Source organism: Canis lupus, chromosome 22, assembly GCF_048164855.1.
Source record: "Canis lupus baileyi chromosome 22, mCanLup2.hap1, whole genome shotgun sequence".
Taxonomy (NCBI): domain Eukaryota; kingdom Metazoa; phylum Chordata; class Mammalia; order Carnivora; family Canidae; genus Canis; species Canis lupus.
The window spans coordinates 35,354,405-35,368,983 of NC_132859.1; the positions used below are offsets into that span (position 1 = coordinate 35,354,405).

The 14,579-nt window shown below is 38.5% G+C and overlaps 1 long non-coding RNA gene across 1 annotated transcript; it reads right to left on the reverse strand.

Annotated features, from left to right (window-relative positions):
* Positions 1–837: 837 nt before the first annotated feature.
* Positions 838–14,096, reverse strand: LOC140614481 (uncharacterized). The gene is made up of 4 exons (XR_012015337.1): positions 13,994–14,096; positions 2,921–3,038; positions 1,303–1,387; positions 838–994 (listed from the first exon to the last, which is right to left on the reverse strand). It is a non-coding gene; the product is annotated as an uncharacterized lncRNA (long non-coding RNA).
* Between the last annotated feature and the right edge of the window lie 483 nt (positions 14,097–14,579).

The following is a 14,579-nucleotide window of genomic DNA, read 5'->3' on the forward strand; positions in this document are numbered from 1 at the left end:
GCTAGAGCCAGAATGTGGAAAGATCCTTCTTCCCTGAATCTCCACATAGAAAGTAGCCCACCAAAGAACCAATCTGAGGCAATCTGAGGTTCACCACTCCGTCCCTCATCTTTGGGATATGGGTTCTACCTGCATTTCCTGCTCTCAGACATAGAGGTTCTACCTTCCTGCTGCAAGGACATAGCCTTGAGATGGGGATGTGATGTTGAAAGTATCTGGACGGTATACGTGACTAAACCCAGTTGAGGCTTCTATAAACTTTTAAGATTTTGCAGGTAGGTGAGGGGATCCATTTGTCTTGCTGTTGCCCAAGACCAGACTCATATGTAAGTTCCGTTATTCATTAAGTCTGCCATCTACCCACCTGGGATAGCCCGCCTCTTTGGCCTCTCCCTGCCCTGCAAGTATGGGGGGCTGGTCTCAGATTATACCCAGGAACCTCCCAACCAAAATCATTCAAGCAATATTTTAATAAATATTTATTAAACACCTAAACTACACTACCTCATAAACATGATTTCTGCCCTCATAATATTTATGGTGTTCTCAGACATCTTTCTGCTTACTTAATGAAAAACCTCCTGGTGGCTCTTATTAACACTAAATTATGTGAAAGCCTATCATCTCTGTGGTAGTGACGGTGGTGTATAAAGAAAAATGTGAAATAATGCCCATGCCTGGGCTAATAATAGATTAGTGGCTCCACTGAATAATAATAATAACTCCTAATAATCAGGCTATGCTAACTTTATAACAAATAATCTAAAAATCTCCTTGTTTTACGGCAATGGAAGTTTTTTGTTGTTGTTGTTTATTTGGTTTTTGGGTGTGTTTTTTTTTGTGGGTTTTTTTTTGTTGTTGTTGTTGTTGTTGTTTTTCTCTCCTGCAAAGTCTTCTTCTTAAGTGAGACTTCTTTGGGTACGTATCATGCCAAAGTTGACTCAGGGACACATTTATTTCCATCTTAAAGCTCCAAGCTTCCTTGGTCATGTACCTGTCAAAGATAGAGTTAAGAAAGTAGGACAAAAAAAAAAAAAAGAAAGAAAGAAAGTGGGACAGCTGGGGTAGCTCAGGGATTTAGCACCGCCTTCGGCCCAGGGCCTGATCCTGGAGTCCTGGGATCGAGTCCTGCATTGGGCTCCCTGCATGGATCCTGCTTCTCCCTCTGTCTCTGTCTCTGTCTCTCTCTCTCTCTCATGAATAAATAAATAAAATCTTAAAAAAAAAAGTAGGAGAAAAAGTATGCTTGGATGGTTAACCAGCTGAGACCAAGGATGGTACAAATTGCTTCCACTTACGTACCATTAGCCAGAACTGGTCATTTCATTTTCTTTAGATGCAAGGGAGCTGGTAAATGTAGTTCCTGATGATAATTTTCCATCAGCTCCTATGGAAAGGGGAGTATAAACCACAGATGGCCACTGAGCCGTCTCTGCCACATAATCATAGTCAACCATTTCATAGAGATTTTCTCATTTTGAAGAAACTCCTTCAGACATTATTATAATTTCTCCTAATTTACAGATGAGGAAGTAAGTCTCAGAAAGATTAACTAATAGTTGTGCAGACACGGTAGGGAGCAAAACCAGGATTCAAGGAAGTTTGAAGAGAAGTTTATGTATCCTGAAAACAGTCCTACATAGCAAAACCTAAAAATGAAGGAAATAGGCAAAAAATTGAAGCAGAACAGAGATGAGCACCTAAATATTGTGTTGCAGAGATGGCACCTCACTTTCAGAAAGCATCATTTACAGTTTTACGGAATGGGAAGAACTTGGAGTGTGCCTGCCTTGATGATTTGTTTGCAGTAGTGGGAACATTTCTTCCTTCACCTTTATTACCCAGGAGCTTGTCCAGCCCTCACAACAGAACTACTCACTGTTATCTGTAAATATAACCGCCCACCATAGTCTTTACATTGTCTATAGTCTCCCTTGGAATATCAAAACATGAGACAGTTTTAACGCTGAAAAATAAAGATTAATCCAGATGTGAGCAGTTCCTTAGCATTTTGCCTTGGGATCCCACCCCCTCATAGCAATATGGGAGGGTCACTTGGCTTCCAATAGGCTGCCCCCCCCCCCCATCTCCACCCCGTTCCTGCCCTGGAGGAGAAGCCAAAATAATCCAACATTTTGCTTTTGGGTATCCTGCACAGGGGGATTAGCTTGACTCTTACCTTTGAGCCAAAGGAAACTGGATGCACTTTTGTGATGCTCAGTGTCTAGCTGCAGAGAAGGGGAGGTTTTTCCTTTCCCAAAAGCGCTATCTCTGGGATTCCTTCATTAGTCCTGCCAGACGGAGATCACTATAGCTGGAGCTTGTATCTGATTGCACTGGACCCCTCAAGCCACAATGTTAAGCAGAGCTAGGGTGGTTAAGGGAAATTTCATATCCTAGCTCAATAGAAACTCTTACATAACAGCATTTTCCATCTTCCCTGCTTTAACTGCTGTCTGTAGTGACTATATACTATGTGGTCAGTATAATGAGAAAAGGAGAAAAAAAACTGATAGAAAGAAGGATTCAGGGGTAGAAGAGTAAAAAGGAGGAGCCTGTCCCATTTAGAAAGACACATTGATATGGCCAAAGCCAGGAGAGCAAAGTTCTCCATGTCATCTGCTATAAGGGTTTCCCTCTGTGGGAATGAAAGGTTGTTTCTCAGGTCCAAAATGTTTTACTGTTTCTGAGAGTGTTCAAAACACTAACAGAAGGACATTTTATTGAATGGGGCAGGAACTTGGACTTGAGGGAGACAGGAACTCAGAGAGCGGTCTGTTCTGAATGTTGGTCGCCCTTCAGGATTTCATATGAGAGACAAAGCCTGTGTTAGGATTCTTCAGAGAGAGAGAAAGAGAGAGTGTGTGTGTGCATGTATGTGTGTGGGCAGAGAGGGGAGTAGTTTAAAGAATTGGCTTACTTGATTGTAGAGGCTGGCAAGTCCGTAATCTGACAGGTAGACCAGCAGGCTGGAGATCTGGAGAGGCATGAGTGCTACAGCTCAAATCTTAAGTCAGTCTCTTGGCAAACAGAAGTCCCTGTGGTCATGGGAGGATAGTCTTTTCTCAACTGGTTAAATGAGGCCTACCCAAATCAGTAGACTCAAAGTCTATTAATTTAAATGATAATCTCATCCAAAAATACCTTCCCAGAAATTCTAAAATAATGCTTGACCAAATATCTGGGTCTCATGGCCCAGCCAAGTTAAAACAAAATTTATCATCTCAAAGTGTTTCTGTGAGGTTCATCCAAAAGATTGCTGGTATTCCAGGGGCTCTGTTCCCCCTCCTCTACTTTTCTTCCCATAGTGTAGGAGTCTAGGGTATTGGATCTGACTCTACCACCTTAAAAGGAGAGGCCAGGTTTTGTAGGGCTTAATATTTATATAATCTGAGTGGCCCTCTTTAAAAAAAGGAATAGAAACATATAAAAGTAGTCTATATTTTATCTCAGACATTGCAGGTAGAAGAGGTGTATAAACACTTTGGAAATCAGCTAGGCAGTTTTTTTTTTTTAACCAAAGTAACCATTCATCTACTCTATGACAAAGCATTTCTAAAGGAAGTGAAAACTTATGTCCACAAAGAGACTAAACAAGTGTTTTATAGCAGCATTATTTAAAATAGACCCAAACTGAAAACAACTCAAAAGTCTATCAAGGTGAATAAATTAAAAACAACAGTACATTCACACAATGGAATACTCCCCAGCAATGGAGGAGAATGGATTAATGGTACACACAAAAACATGGTGAAACCACAACAACAAAAATTCCATTCCAAAAACATTGTGTATCATTTTACTTCCACGAGGTTCTAGAACAGTTAAAAAACTGATTTATAATGGGAACAGAAAAGTAGTTTGCCTGTGGCTGCTGTAGAAGATGACTGACCACAAAGAGGGCACAAGGAACCTTCTGGAGTGATGGAAATTTCCTAAATCTTAACTATAAAGGAGGCTACTCTTATCCAAATTTGCCAAACTCATTAAATTGTACATTTTAGATGGATGCATTTTGTGTAAATTATCCCTGAAGAAAGTTAACTTAAGCTATTTAAAATGTAATAAAGTGATATTTATTAGAATTAAGAAATCTCAGCAAATTAAAATTTTTTAATTAAATTTTTTTAAGATGAAAAATAGAAATATTTTTATTGATGCTCGCTCCTTGTTGCCTTCACATTCCTACCTACTTTTGCCTGTCGTAGATAAGGTTTTTGGTCCTCTGATGTCTCAGTCTTTAACCAATTTCCCTTTCTCTCAACAGCCTTCTGGTATCTCTCTCTCTCCTCTACCATTGTATCCTCTCCTATTAGAACACATCCAGGATAAAGTGTTCAGCCCTTAGTTCATCACACAGAATCTACTAGATAGGCCAGGAGACATCTCCATGGTTCTACTTCCTTCTACTCTCTGATACTCTCTTCCCTCTAACATCATGGAACATTTGAAATTCTCTCAACAGATATTTACTGATTAAAAGAAAATTCTGTGACTTCAGTGGATGTCACGTTTATAAATATATGCACACACATCTTCCTGCCTTTCATGACAGGGCTCTGGCTCCTTTTCCTTCAGAGCTCAATACGTACAACATTTTCCTCTGACCAAATTATTCTCCCTATGTCATTTATCAGTATGCCTGGCCTCGTGTTCCTATAACTCTCTCATAATAGAACCATTAAGATGTTCATTACACTGTTCTCTGCTTGCTGAGTTTCTCATTTCTTTAATGTCTCCTACACTTTACTGTATTGAGTAAAGACAATACTTCATTTAAATTCTTTATTCAGGGACGTCTGGGTGGCTCAGCACTCAGCAGTTAGGCATCTGCCTTCGGCTCAGGGTGTGATCCTGGAGGCACGGGATCGAGTACCACATCAGGCTCCCTGCATGGAGCCTGCTTCTCCCTCTGACTATGTTTCTGTTCTCTCTCTCCATGTGTCTTTCATGAATAAATAAGTAAAATCTTTTTAAAAAATAAATTCTTTATTTAATTTCTGTCCCAGGACTTGGCATTAGGCCTGGCACATTGTAGGTCCTCAATAAATTTTTTGAGCCTACAAAGCGAAACCAGAAAGAGCAACCCTGAGTCCTATTTAGTTTGTTTTTATCAATAAAACCTAACGTTCATATTTTAAAAGGTGAAATAAGTCATTTCCTCCAATATTTAGCAAAAAGATGTTTCCCATTTGCATTTGAGAAGGTTAACTAACAAACTGTAGAAAAGCTTTTAAAATCTTTTCAGAAACCACACTATAAACACAGGGCATCTCAAAAGATAAATAAGCATTTACATTAAAAAAACCTGACAATACTATATTTATGTGGGAGTATTCAGGGCTCCAAAGGATTCCAGCCAAGAAGAATACTAGCTGTGTTCTTATCCTGGATCTTGTTATTTTAATAAAAAGTTTTACTTTTAAATCAGTTTTGTACATGTTGCATGAATAGCAATGTGACCAGGAGTGTTCCTCTTTTAGCCAACTGATTTATACAAAGTCTGATTCATTAAAAAAATCACATAGAGGTATTCACTTTATGAAAAGATTCACCTTACCGTGTCTCTCCATTTAGGACTCACTACATGTTTAATGTGATTTGCTTTCTTAAAATTTATATGCATAAGATTTTTCAGAAGTAGTAACATTTTAAATTATTTCAATATTTAAAAATGCTTTGCAAAAATGCTAGACTCTCATTGTATTTTCACATCATTTTCTGAAGTTGGTAAGGCCGTGATGATTATCTAAGCCAGGATGGCAATAACAACAATAAATAACAATAACAAATACTGATGATTGCTGATGCTTTTTCACCATTTACCATATGACAGATACTATTCTTAATGTTTTTTATATAATGAACTCTTTAATCCTCCCAATGACTGGCTGGGTAGGTGACTGCTGATGTCCCCTTCTAACGGGTGAGGTCCCGAGTCCTGCTCTACTGAATTGCTTTCAGTTTCTCATATTGCATGTGGATTGAACAGTGTCCTCAACAACAATATGTCTAGGTCCTAACCCTCGGCACCTGTGAATGCAACCTTATTTGAAACTAGTGTTTGCAGCTATGACTAGGTTAATGATTCCAGGATGAAATAATCCTGGATTTAAGGTGGGCCCTAAATCCAATAACTGATATCTTTATAAGAGGAAAAAAAGAGATTTGAGACAAAGAGACATGGGAAAGAAGCCCATGTGAAGATGGAGGCAGAGTTTGGAGTTTTATGTTGCCATAGCCAAAGAAGGCCAACCACCACCAGAAGCTAGAATTTGTAAAAAGAGATCCTTCCCTAGAGCATTGGAAGAGCATGGCTCTGCTGACAACCTAATTTGGGATTTCCGGTCTTCAGGACTATGAGATCATTAATTTCTGTTGTTTTAAATCACCCTGTTGTGGAAATTTAGTGTGGCAGCCCTTAGAAATTAATATATTGGCCATCCTCCTTTTTGCTATAGATTTTTATATGTGCTTTTCCCTCAAATTCTGTCTAGAATGGTGGAAAGAACAAGGAAAGTTCCTGCATCAGTGCACTCTTATTTTAATAATGCTGCATAACAAACAATCACAAAATCTCAGTGACATCCAAGATAAGCCTCTATTTTTCATACATCTGCAAGTTGGCTAGGACAGCTCATTCATGCATTGACAGGTTGGCTAAGGGTCAGTGGATATAAATCCAATTGGTTGGGAAGCTCTGCTTCAAATTGTGGGTCCAGGACACTTGGCTATAGTGAATTGAGTTCAGGTCATTTCCACCTGCCACTCACATTCCTTAGACCACCACCCTAGCTGGAGTGGATTTTTCTTACTTAAGAAATGGTAAGTAGAACTGTGTGGTTCCTCCCTGGACTTAGGCCCTGAATTGTCACTTTGTCATTTCTACCCATATTCCACTGGTCAATGAAAGTCATATAGAATGAAGGGGAAGGAGCATACACTCCATCTGTATAGGCGGGAGTGGGAGAAGAGAAGAAGTAAATACTTTTGACCAATATTTAACCTACTACAGATACTTTTCTGCCTTGTCTCACTCCCTGCCCCCATGTCTACCATCTTCTACCCTGCATTTCAAGGAGCAATCTAGATATTACCTCCTCTAGATATTATTACCTCTCCAGGAGACCTTCCCCACAATCCAAATCTGAGTTAGGTATTTTTCTCAACTTATACTTTCCCCTTTATATTGCTATGGCATTGAATATAATTCATATTTAATTATTTGCTATTTAGGTAGACTGCAGGCTTTCAGGGGGCAGGACTCAAGTCTTTCTATTTTATTGGTTTCCCAGAATCTTGAACCAGGTCCATATGAGTGCTGAATGGAGAACAGATTCTTAAGCTGCTCATCTATAGGATTCTTCTTAGTCTCACAAAATGTTCACAGGATATAAGATTTTGGGTTTTCAGTAGTTTTCCTATAGATGACTCAGAAAAGGTCTTGTTTCTGATAGAACAGGTGACCTGAGAGATCCCCTAATTGAACTCTCTCATTTCATGAATGGAAATCTGGAAGTCTAGGGAGATGACCTGATTCTCTGTAGGTTATCTAACTAGAGAATGTACCAGGCTTGCTGTATCTGAGTAACAGCCTTTACTTAGCAGCCTTTTTGTGTGTTCTCACCCATTTCCATTACTAGCTAGGTGGTGGATCAAGGTCAGAAAGTAAAACACAACTTAATAAATCAAGACTAAATAATAAGAATCATGTGGTAGATCACGCTGATGACAGTTACTTCTTAATCTAGAGGAGGGGAAGGATTTTTTTGAATTTTACTGTCCTTTTAGATCACCACGTACATCAGTCAGAGTCCAAAGAGGAAACAGGATTCTTCTCAGATAGTATGAGTGGACTTTAAAGAGGTGATAGCAGAGTTAAGGAAAAAACATCAGAGACCAGCAGTGATGGGGAGCCATCCCATGGTAGCTTTATTGCAATATTGGCCTCAGTTAATTTGCCCTATAACATTCCATGTGGGATAGTTAATTTTATGTGTCAACTTGACTGGGCCATAGGCTAGCCAGATATTTGGTCAGGCATTATTCTGGGTGTTTCTGTGATGATGTTTTGGGATAAGATTAACATTTGAACCCATAGACTAAATGAAGCAGATGGTCCTCCCTAATGTGAGTGGCCTTCATCTAATCAGTTGAAGTCCTGAATAGAACAAAACGGCTGATCCTCCCTTGAATTACAGGGACCCCCTCCTGCTTGATTGCTTGATCTGAAACATTGGTCTTTCCCTGGCTTCGGACTCAAACTGAAATATTAGTTCTTCTGGGGTCTCAAATCTGTCAGCCTTTGGATTTATACTGATGGCTCTCCTGGTTCTCGGACCTTCAGACTGGGACTGGAACTACACCATTGGCTCTCTTGGGTCTCCAGTTGGCATACTGCAAATATTTGGACTTCTCAGCCTTCTTAATAACAAAAGCCAATTCTTTATAATAAATCTTATAAATACATACATACATACGTATCTCTTATTACTTCCCCAGAGAACCAAGCTAATACACTCTGACTCTGACTCTCATGCCTCACTCTCATAAAAATCTAATTACATTGGACCTACTCAGATAATCCAAGATAATCTCCCCCAGGAGCCTTAATTTCATCACATCTGCAGAGTTCCTTTTGCTATAAAAGGTAACATACAGGTTTTGGGAATTAGATAATGGACATATTGAGGGGGTGGGTATTCGTCTACCATAGGCTCTCACTGGTCCAGAGAGGACCATTTCTTTATCTCTGACTAAAATCTGTGGTTAGAAAGATGAATTGCTCTGACTGGCCATCTCTGAGACATATGTTCATATCTATACCTTGAAGGAGAGGAAAGTAGCTCCAGCCATACCATGTGACTTGAAAGTGGAGATAGTTTGCTTCTCCACAGGCAACTTGGATGTTATTTCCAAGTTAAGGGGGACTTAATGCTGGGAAGGCAGCAATGAAAGATCCTCTACAATTTCCAATCCCAAGGTTCTCCCAAAGCTCCTCAGACTATTGAACTCAGAATGCTCTGGCTTTGAAGTCAACACAATCCTGCTGTAAGTTGTAGCTTATCACTTCAGAGATGTTTGACCTTGAGTGAGTTACTGAATGTCTTTAAGCCTTAATTTTCTCCCTCCTAAAAATAGACATAAAAATAGCTCCCTTGACTGCTAACTCTGGGAAACGAACTAGGGGTGGTAGAAGGGGAGGAGGGCGGGGGGTGGGAGTGAATGGGTGACGGGCACTGGGTGTTATTCTGTATGTTAGTAAATTGAACACCAATAAAAAATAAATTAAAAATAAAAAAAAAATAGCTCCCTTGGTTAGCTATCATGTTGACTGAAGAAAATTAAATATATAAAGTTTTAGAAAATGAGTGCTATTCAATAAATGTAAGCTCCCTCTCCTTTCCATTTCTTTTCTATGACATTCTGAATTTCAAATCTCACAAAGTGGATTTATAGAACACAATTCCTGGGAGCTCTGTTGAACTGAGGTCATGGTGATTTCCCACCTGGCTCATAACATGACAATTTGGAGATGCTGACTTAATGGATGGATTTGAGAAACCAAAATTAAAATGCAAAGAGTTCATACTTCAAATTTCTGACTGACCAGAACGGATTAAAAGTAGCAGTTGGTACCATTAGCTTCTAGATAATTTAGGAGAAGAGAATATGAAGAGCAAAATGAACATCAGAAAGTGGGAGAGATAGTCCAGAATAGTTTCAATACAGGCCTTTCAGATTGCAGTCCACTCTTATTATTATCAAAATCTATTACTTAAGTCCTGGAAATAAATGGCCTGGCTACCTTCCAACTGGGCTGATAATGAAGAGTTAATTAGTATGTAAGTGTTATGTAAATATACAGTATTCTGCAAAGGTTAAGTAATAATATTAGGGAAGAATTGTCTTAAAATTTTTGCTACTTTTCATCAGTGTTTATGCATAATTAATTAAAACATCAGGAAGAAAAAGAGTTAATTGCCAAAGCAGATTTGGCATATCAATAAAAATGTGGGAAAGGAAAGCAATGTATAGTGTGATAAACATATAGAGGTAGGGACTGAATATTATTTATCTTTGGATTTTTAAAAAGCTAGCAGAGGGAGTTACTGGGCTATGATTATTCGTTTTTGAGACATGATCAAAAACAGGTCAGAGTCTATATGTTAAGTAAAACTCAAGGACACACCAGGCCTTATTTCCTAGATCTTATCTGATCTGGAAAGCAGATCAAGGTCAGGATGGTCAGTACTTGGTTAGGAAATGGCCTTGGAACTTGAAGGTGTTGCAATATTTGGGGACCCCACAGTGTAAAAGAAGGAGCCCACACCTAAGAGTCAGAATTCTAGCAAGTCTTGGCTCAAACACTAACTGTGAAATCTGGAAAGAGAAACATTGCTCTCTGAGCTTGTTTCCTTATCTGGGAAGCCCAGTGGTTAAGATTAAATGATCTGAAATGGCCCTTCTAGTACAAGCATCCTATAATCCTAAGAGAAAAGCAGTTCATGAGACACTATCTATTCATTGCCCATGTCTCAACTCAAATGTCACCTTCTCCAATGGTTTCACCACTTGGAATTCTTTTGTTAATCTCCTGTAGCAAACTGTGCCTTCTAGAAAGGGATCAATCATATTTCACTTTCATTAGGGCTATTTTAGCATTTCTTATTTTCCCAACAAAATTAGCTATTCCTTCAGAATACAAACTGATACAAATCTGAACTACAGTCCAGTATAATACCCAGCACATAATAAATGTTTAGAAGGTATTACAGAAAACTAAGTAGGACATGTCCTGTAGTCTCAGAGCTAACAATCAGTTCTCAAAGCTGGAGACAAAGAAACTCCAAGTACTAAACATTCTGCTATCTTTGATCAAAAATGAGCATCAATCCTCCTTCAGATAATGAGTAGAAGACTATGAAAAGAGAAGAGAAATGGGAGAAAATCATGATTCAAGTCAGGAATTGGCAACATGGGAGTTGTGACAATAGTCCCCCTGCCTTGAAAACAAGTAGATGCAAACAAAAACAAACAAATCTTGCATAAAAGAAGATGGATAACTGCTTGAAAGAGTAGATTTTTATCTCCAGTTAGAGCTACCATTAAGATTGGGACACCGGGTGGGTCGGTTGGTTATGCATCCAACTCTTGATTTTGGCTCAGGTCATAATCTCAAGGTCATGGAATTGAGCCCCGAGTTGGGCTCCATGCTGGACTTAGGATTTTGTCTCAGTCCCTCCCCCACTCTCTCTCTTTCTCTTTCTCTCCAAAATATAACAAAACAAAAACAAAACAAAAAGAATTATTGTTAGGATTAAATTGTTGATCACCTCCCCAATCATCTCAATTAGTCTTTTTGAACAATGAGAGAAAAGACTGGAGAAGTGTCAAATCTATTATGTGATATGACAAAGATGTGTGAGTGTCCCTGGAGCCAAGTGGACAGCAAAGAAGTTTGCTAAGTTTGAACCAAACTATAGAGACCCTCATCAAGACAATGCACAGAGTATCATTTCTTTTTTTTAAGATTTTATTTATTTATTCCTGAAAGACACAGAGAGAGGCAGAGACATTGGCAGAGGGAGAAACAGGCTCTCTGTGAAGAGCCTGATGTGGGACTCAATCCTAGGACCTCGGGATCACAACCTGAGTCAATGGCAGTACCCAACCACTGAGCTACCCAGGTGCCCCAGAGTATCATTTCTTATTGCTGATTTCTTATTTCTTATTCATCTTTAACATAAGAATTATGAATTCTAACTTCTACAATAAAGTAGTTATGATCCAGGAACCACCAAGATGTTGGAAAGATCACTTTCAAAATGTGTGCAACACTTGGTAGAAATATGGGTATATGTTAGTAGCTTTCCTCTTCTAATCCTAGATATCTTACAAAAGTAACAAAGGAAAAAAATATAAAAATTTTGGCAAAGCTACAAGTATAATCTGCAGACTGCAAAAGACTTGCAGGAGAAAGAAGCAGTTCAGGGAGTGGTGAGCAGACCTGGTGAAGGGCAGAAATCAGAACATACAATAGAAACAAACTCCCTGAAGATGAGGGACTCAATCGGAGTTGTAAAAGCAATATTCTTTGTAGCATCCAGTATCAGAACTGAAGTGAGCAGAGCTAGTGGCAGAAATCTTCACCCTCCCCCACCCCCAACCCCACCATATTGAGAAAAGGAAGCTTGTCTTTGTAGCAGTGAAGAAGAGATCTTTGGGTGTGATATCAGAAAGTTTCTTCCTTAAAGAAACTTCCTCCAGTTCCTCAAACATTGAGTAATAAGACAAGATGGGTCAAACATTGAAAATGTGTGTGTATGTGTGTCTGTGTGTACAGAGAGAGAGAGAGAGAGAAAGAATCAAAAGAAGTATTAGCTCTACATACTGAGAGCTCCTGCTATAAGGAAATTGGCCAATAATGGTAAATACCAAGACATGGCCTGGTGATGTTACTGTACTTAATTAAGGAAGGATACATTTTAAAAAGTAAGAGCAAAGCTTTTGCTTGTCACAAAGTCTAGAGGATGCAGCCCTGGAATTTAATGGAAGGGGAAAGCTAAATATCTTTCATGGTGTAAAGATTTCTCACAATGAATTGTCTCCATAAAAATCCCAATAAACACAGACATAATTCGTGATATTAATACAGTGAAAGACTAATTTTGCAAGACTAGAGTTGAGGAATTTTTAAATCAGATATTAGCAAAAGATTACAGCAATGGATTAAAAAAGAAAAATAGAGTATAAACAAAAAGAGGTTATCTTGGAAACTCTATCAACACAATCTATCATATTATAAAATGAAACAAAAATTAAAGAAAAAAGACAAGACACTTAATAAAATTTATTATCTGCTCTAAGAGAATTCTAAATAAAATAAGAGTAGACATAAACACTTAAACTTAGCAAACGTTTCTACCCAAACCCAAAGTCATATTATTTTAAATGATGAATCACCAAAAAGTATTGATTAAAAACAGAAATAAGACAGCAAAGCCAATGTCCGCATTATTATTCAGTAGAATTCTGGAAACTCTAATGAAAACAATAAGATAATAAAATGACATAGCATATAACTTAATAACACATATATAAATGCTTTTAAATTCTTATATTGTTTATAATGAGAATATATCTGGATTGAAGGTCAATTTACAAAACTCAATAGCTTTGCTCTATCCCAGTTAAAGGCATTAGAAAAGGAAATGTGAAAATATTACATTTGTGATATTGACAAGAACTGTGTAAGTGTTGAGGAAGCAAGCACTGCTATTGACAAGAACTGAAGAATATTTAGGATAATTTATTAAAAGAAAGGGATGGACTTCCATGAATATAATGCAAGAACTTATTAAAGAATAGGATATTTAAGCTGATGGAAATATCCACTATGTTCTTGAATAAGATAGCTTAATATGATAAAAATAAAAATTCCACAGAATCAGAGAGGCTATGAAAAGATATGTACAGGGATCCCTGGGTGGCTCAGTGGTTTAGTGCCTGCCTTTGGCCCAGGGCGCGATCCTGGAGTCCCTGGATCCAGTCCCACGTCGGGCTCCCTGCATGGAGCCTGCTTCTCCCTCCTCCTGTGTCTCTGCCTCTCTCTCTCTCTCTCTCTCTCTCTCTCTGTCTGTCTATCATAAATAAATAAATAAATCTTAAAAAAAAAGATATGTACATGCCTGACTACAAAAACTTCACATTTTAAATGGCAAAAGATACCATAAACAACACCAGCAGAAGCATAATATAGTCAGAAACAATATTTTGGATGCAGAGGACATCTGAGGGTTCACATGTAACTTATTAATATACAAACTGTTCTTCCACACAGAAAGGAGACACAAAGCAATCCAAAGGGAAAGTAGACAAAGGGTGCCATGAGCAAGTTCATATCACTGAAGAGAAACTCCAAAGGGTCAACAGAAGCACGGAAAGACTCCCAAGTCAGCACTACTAAGAAAAATGCAAAGTAAACACATACCATTTATATCCATCAGACTAGCTCAGAATGAAAGTGAGAAACTCCCTTCTATGCAGCCATTAAGAATGAATTTGCTCCATTTCCATTAATAGGGGCTATTTCCTGTTGTGAACTAAAAATGTTCATGTCCCCTCCAAATTCATATGTTGAAACCTTCCCTCCAATGTGATGCAGCTTTTGTGAGGTGATTGAGGCTAGGGGGGCAAGGCTGGAGCCCTCATGAGCGGGATTAGTTCCATGTAAGAGTTATCACGGAGCTGCTTTCCTGTCTGCTTTCTGCCATGGGAAGATATGGGAAAAGTCAGCAATCTACAACCCAGAAGAGGGCTCTCACCGGAAGCAACAGTCCTGGTCCAGATTCCAAAACTGTGAGAAAGATGTTTTGCAGCGTGGAGCCAACCAGTCTGTGGTACTTTGTTATAGCAGTGCCAACTCACTAAGACATTTCGTTGAGGTATTTTTGAATGAGGAAAGCAAGATACAGAGAAGTACACATTTTTGAACTCCAATTTATTTTATTTTATTTTATTTTATTTTATTTATTTTATTTTATTTTATTTTTTCATGCGATACATACAGAGGGAGG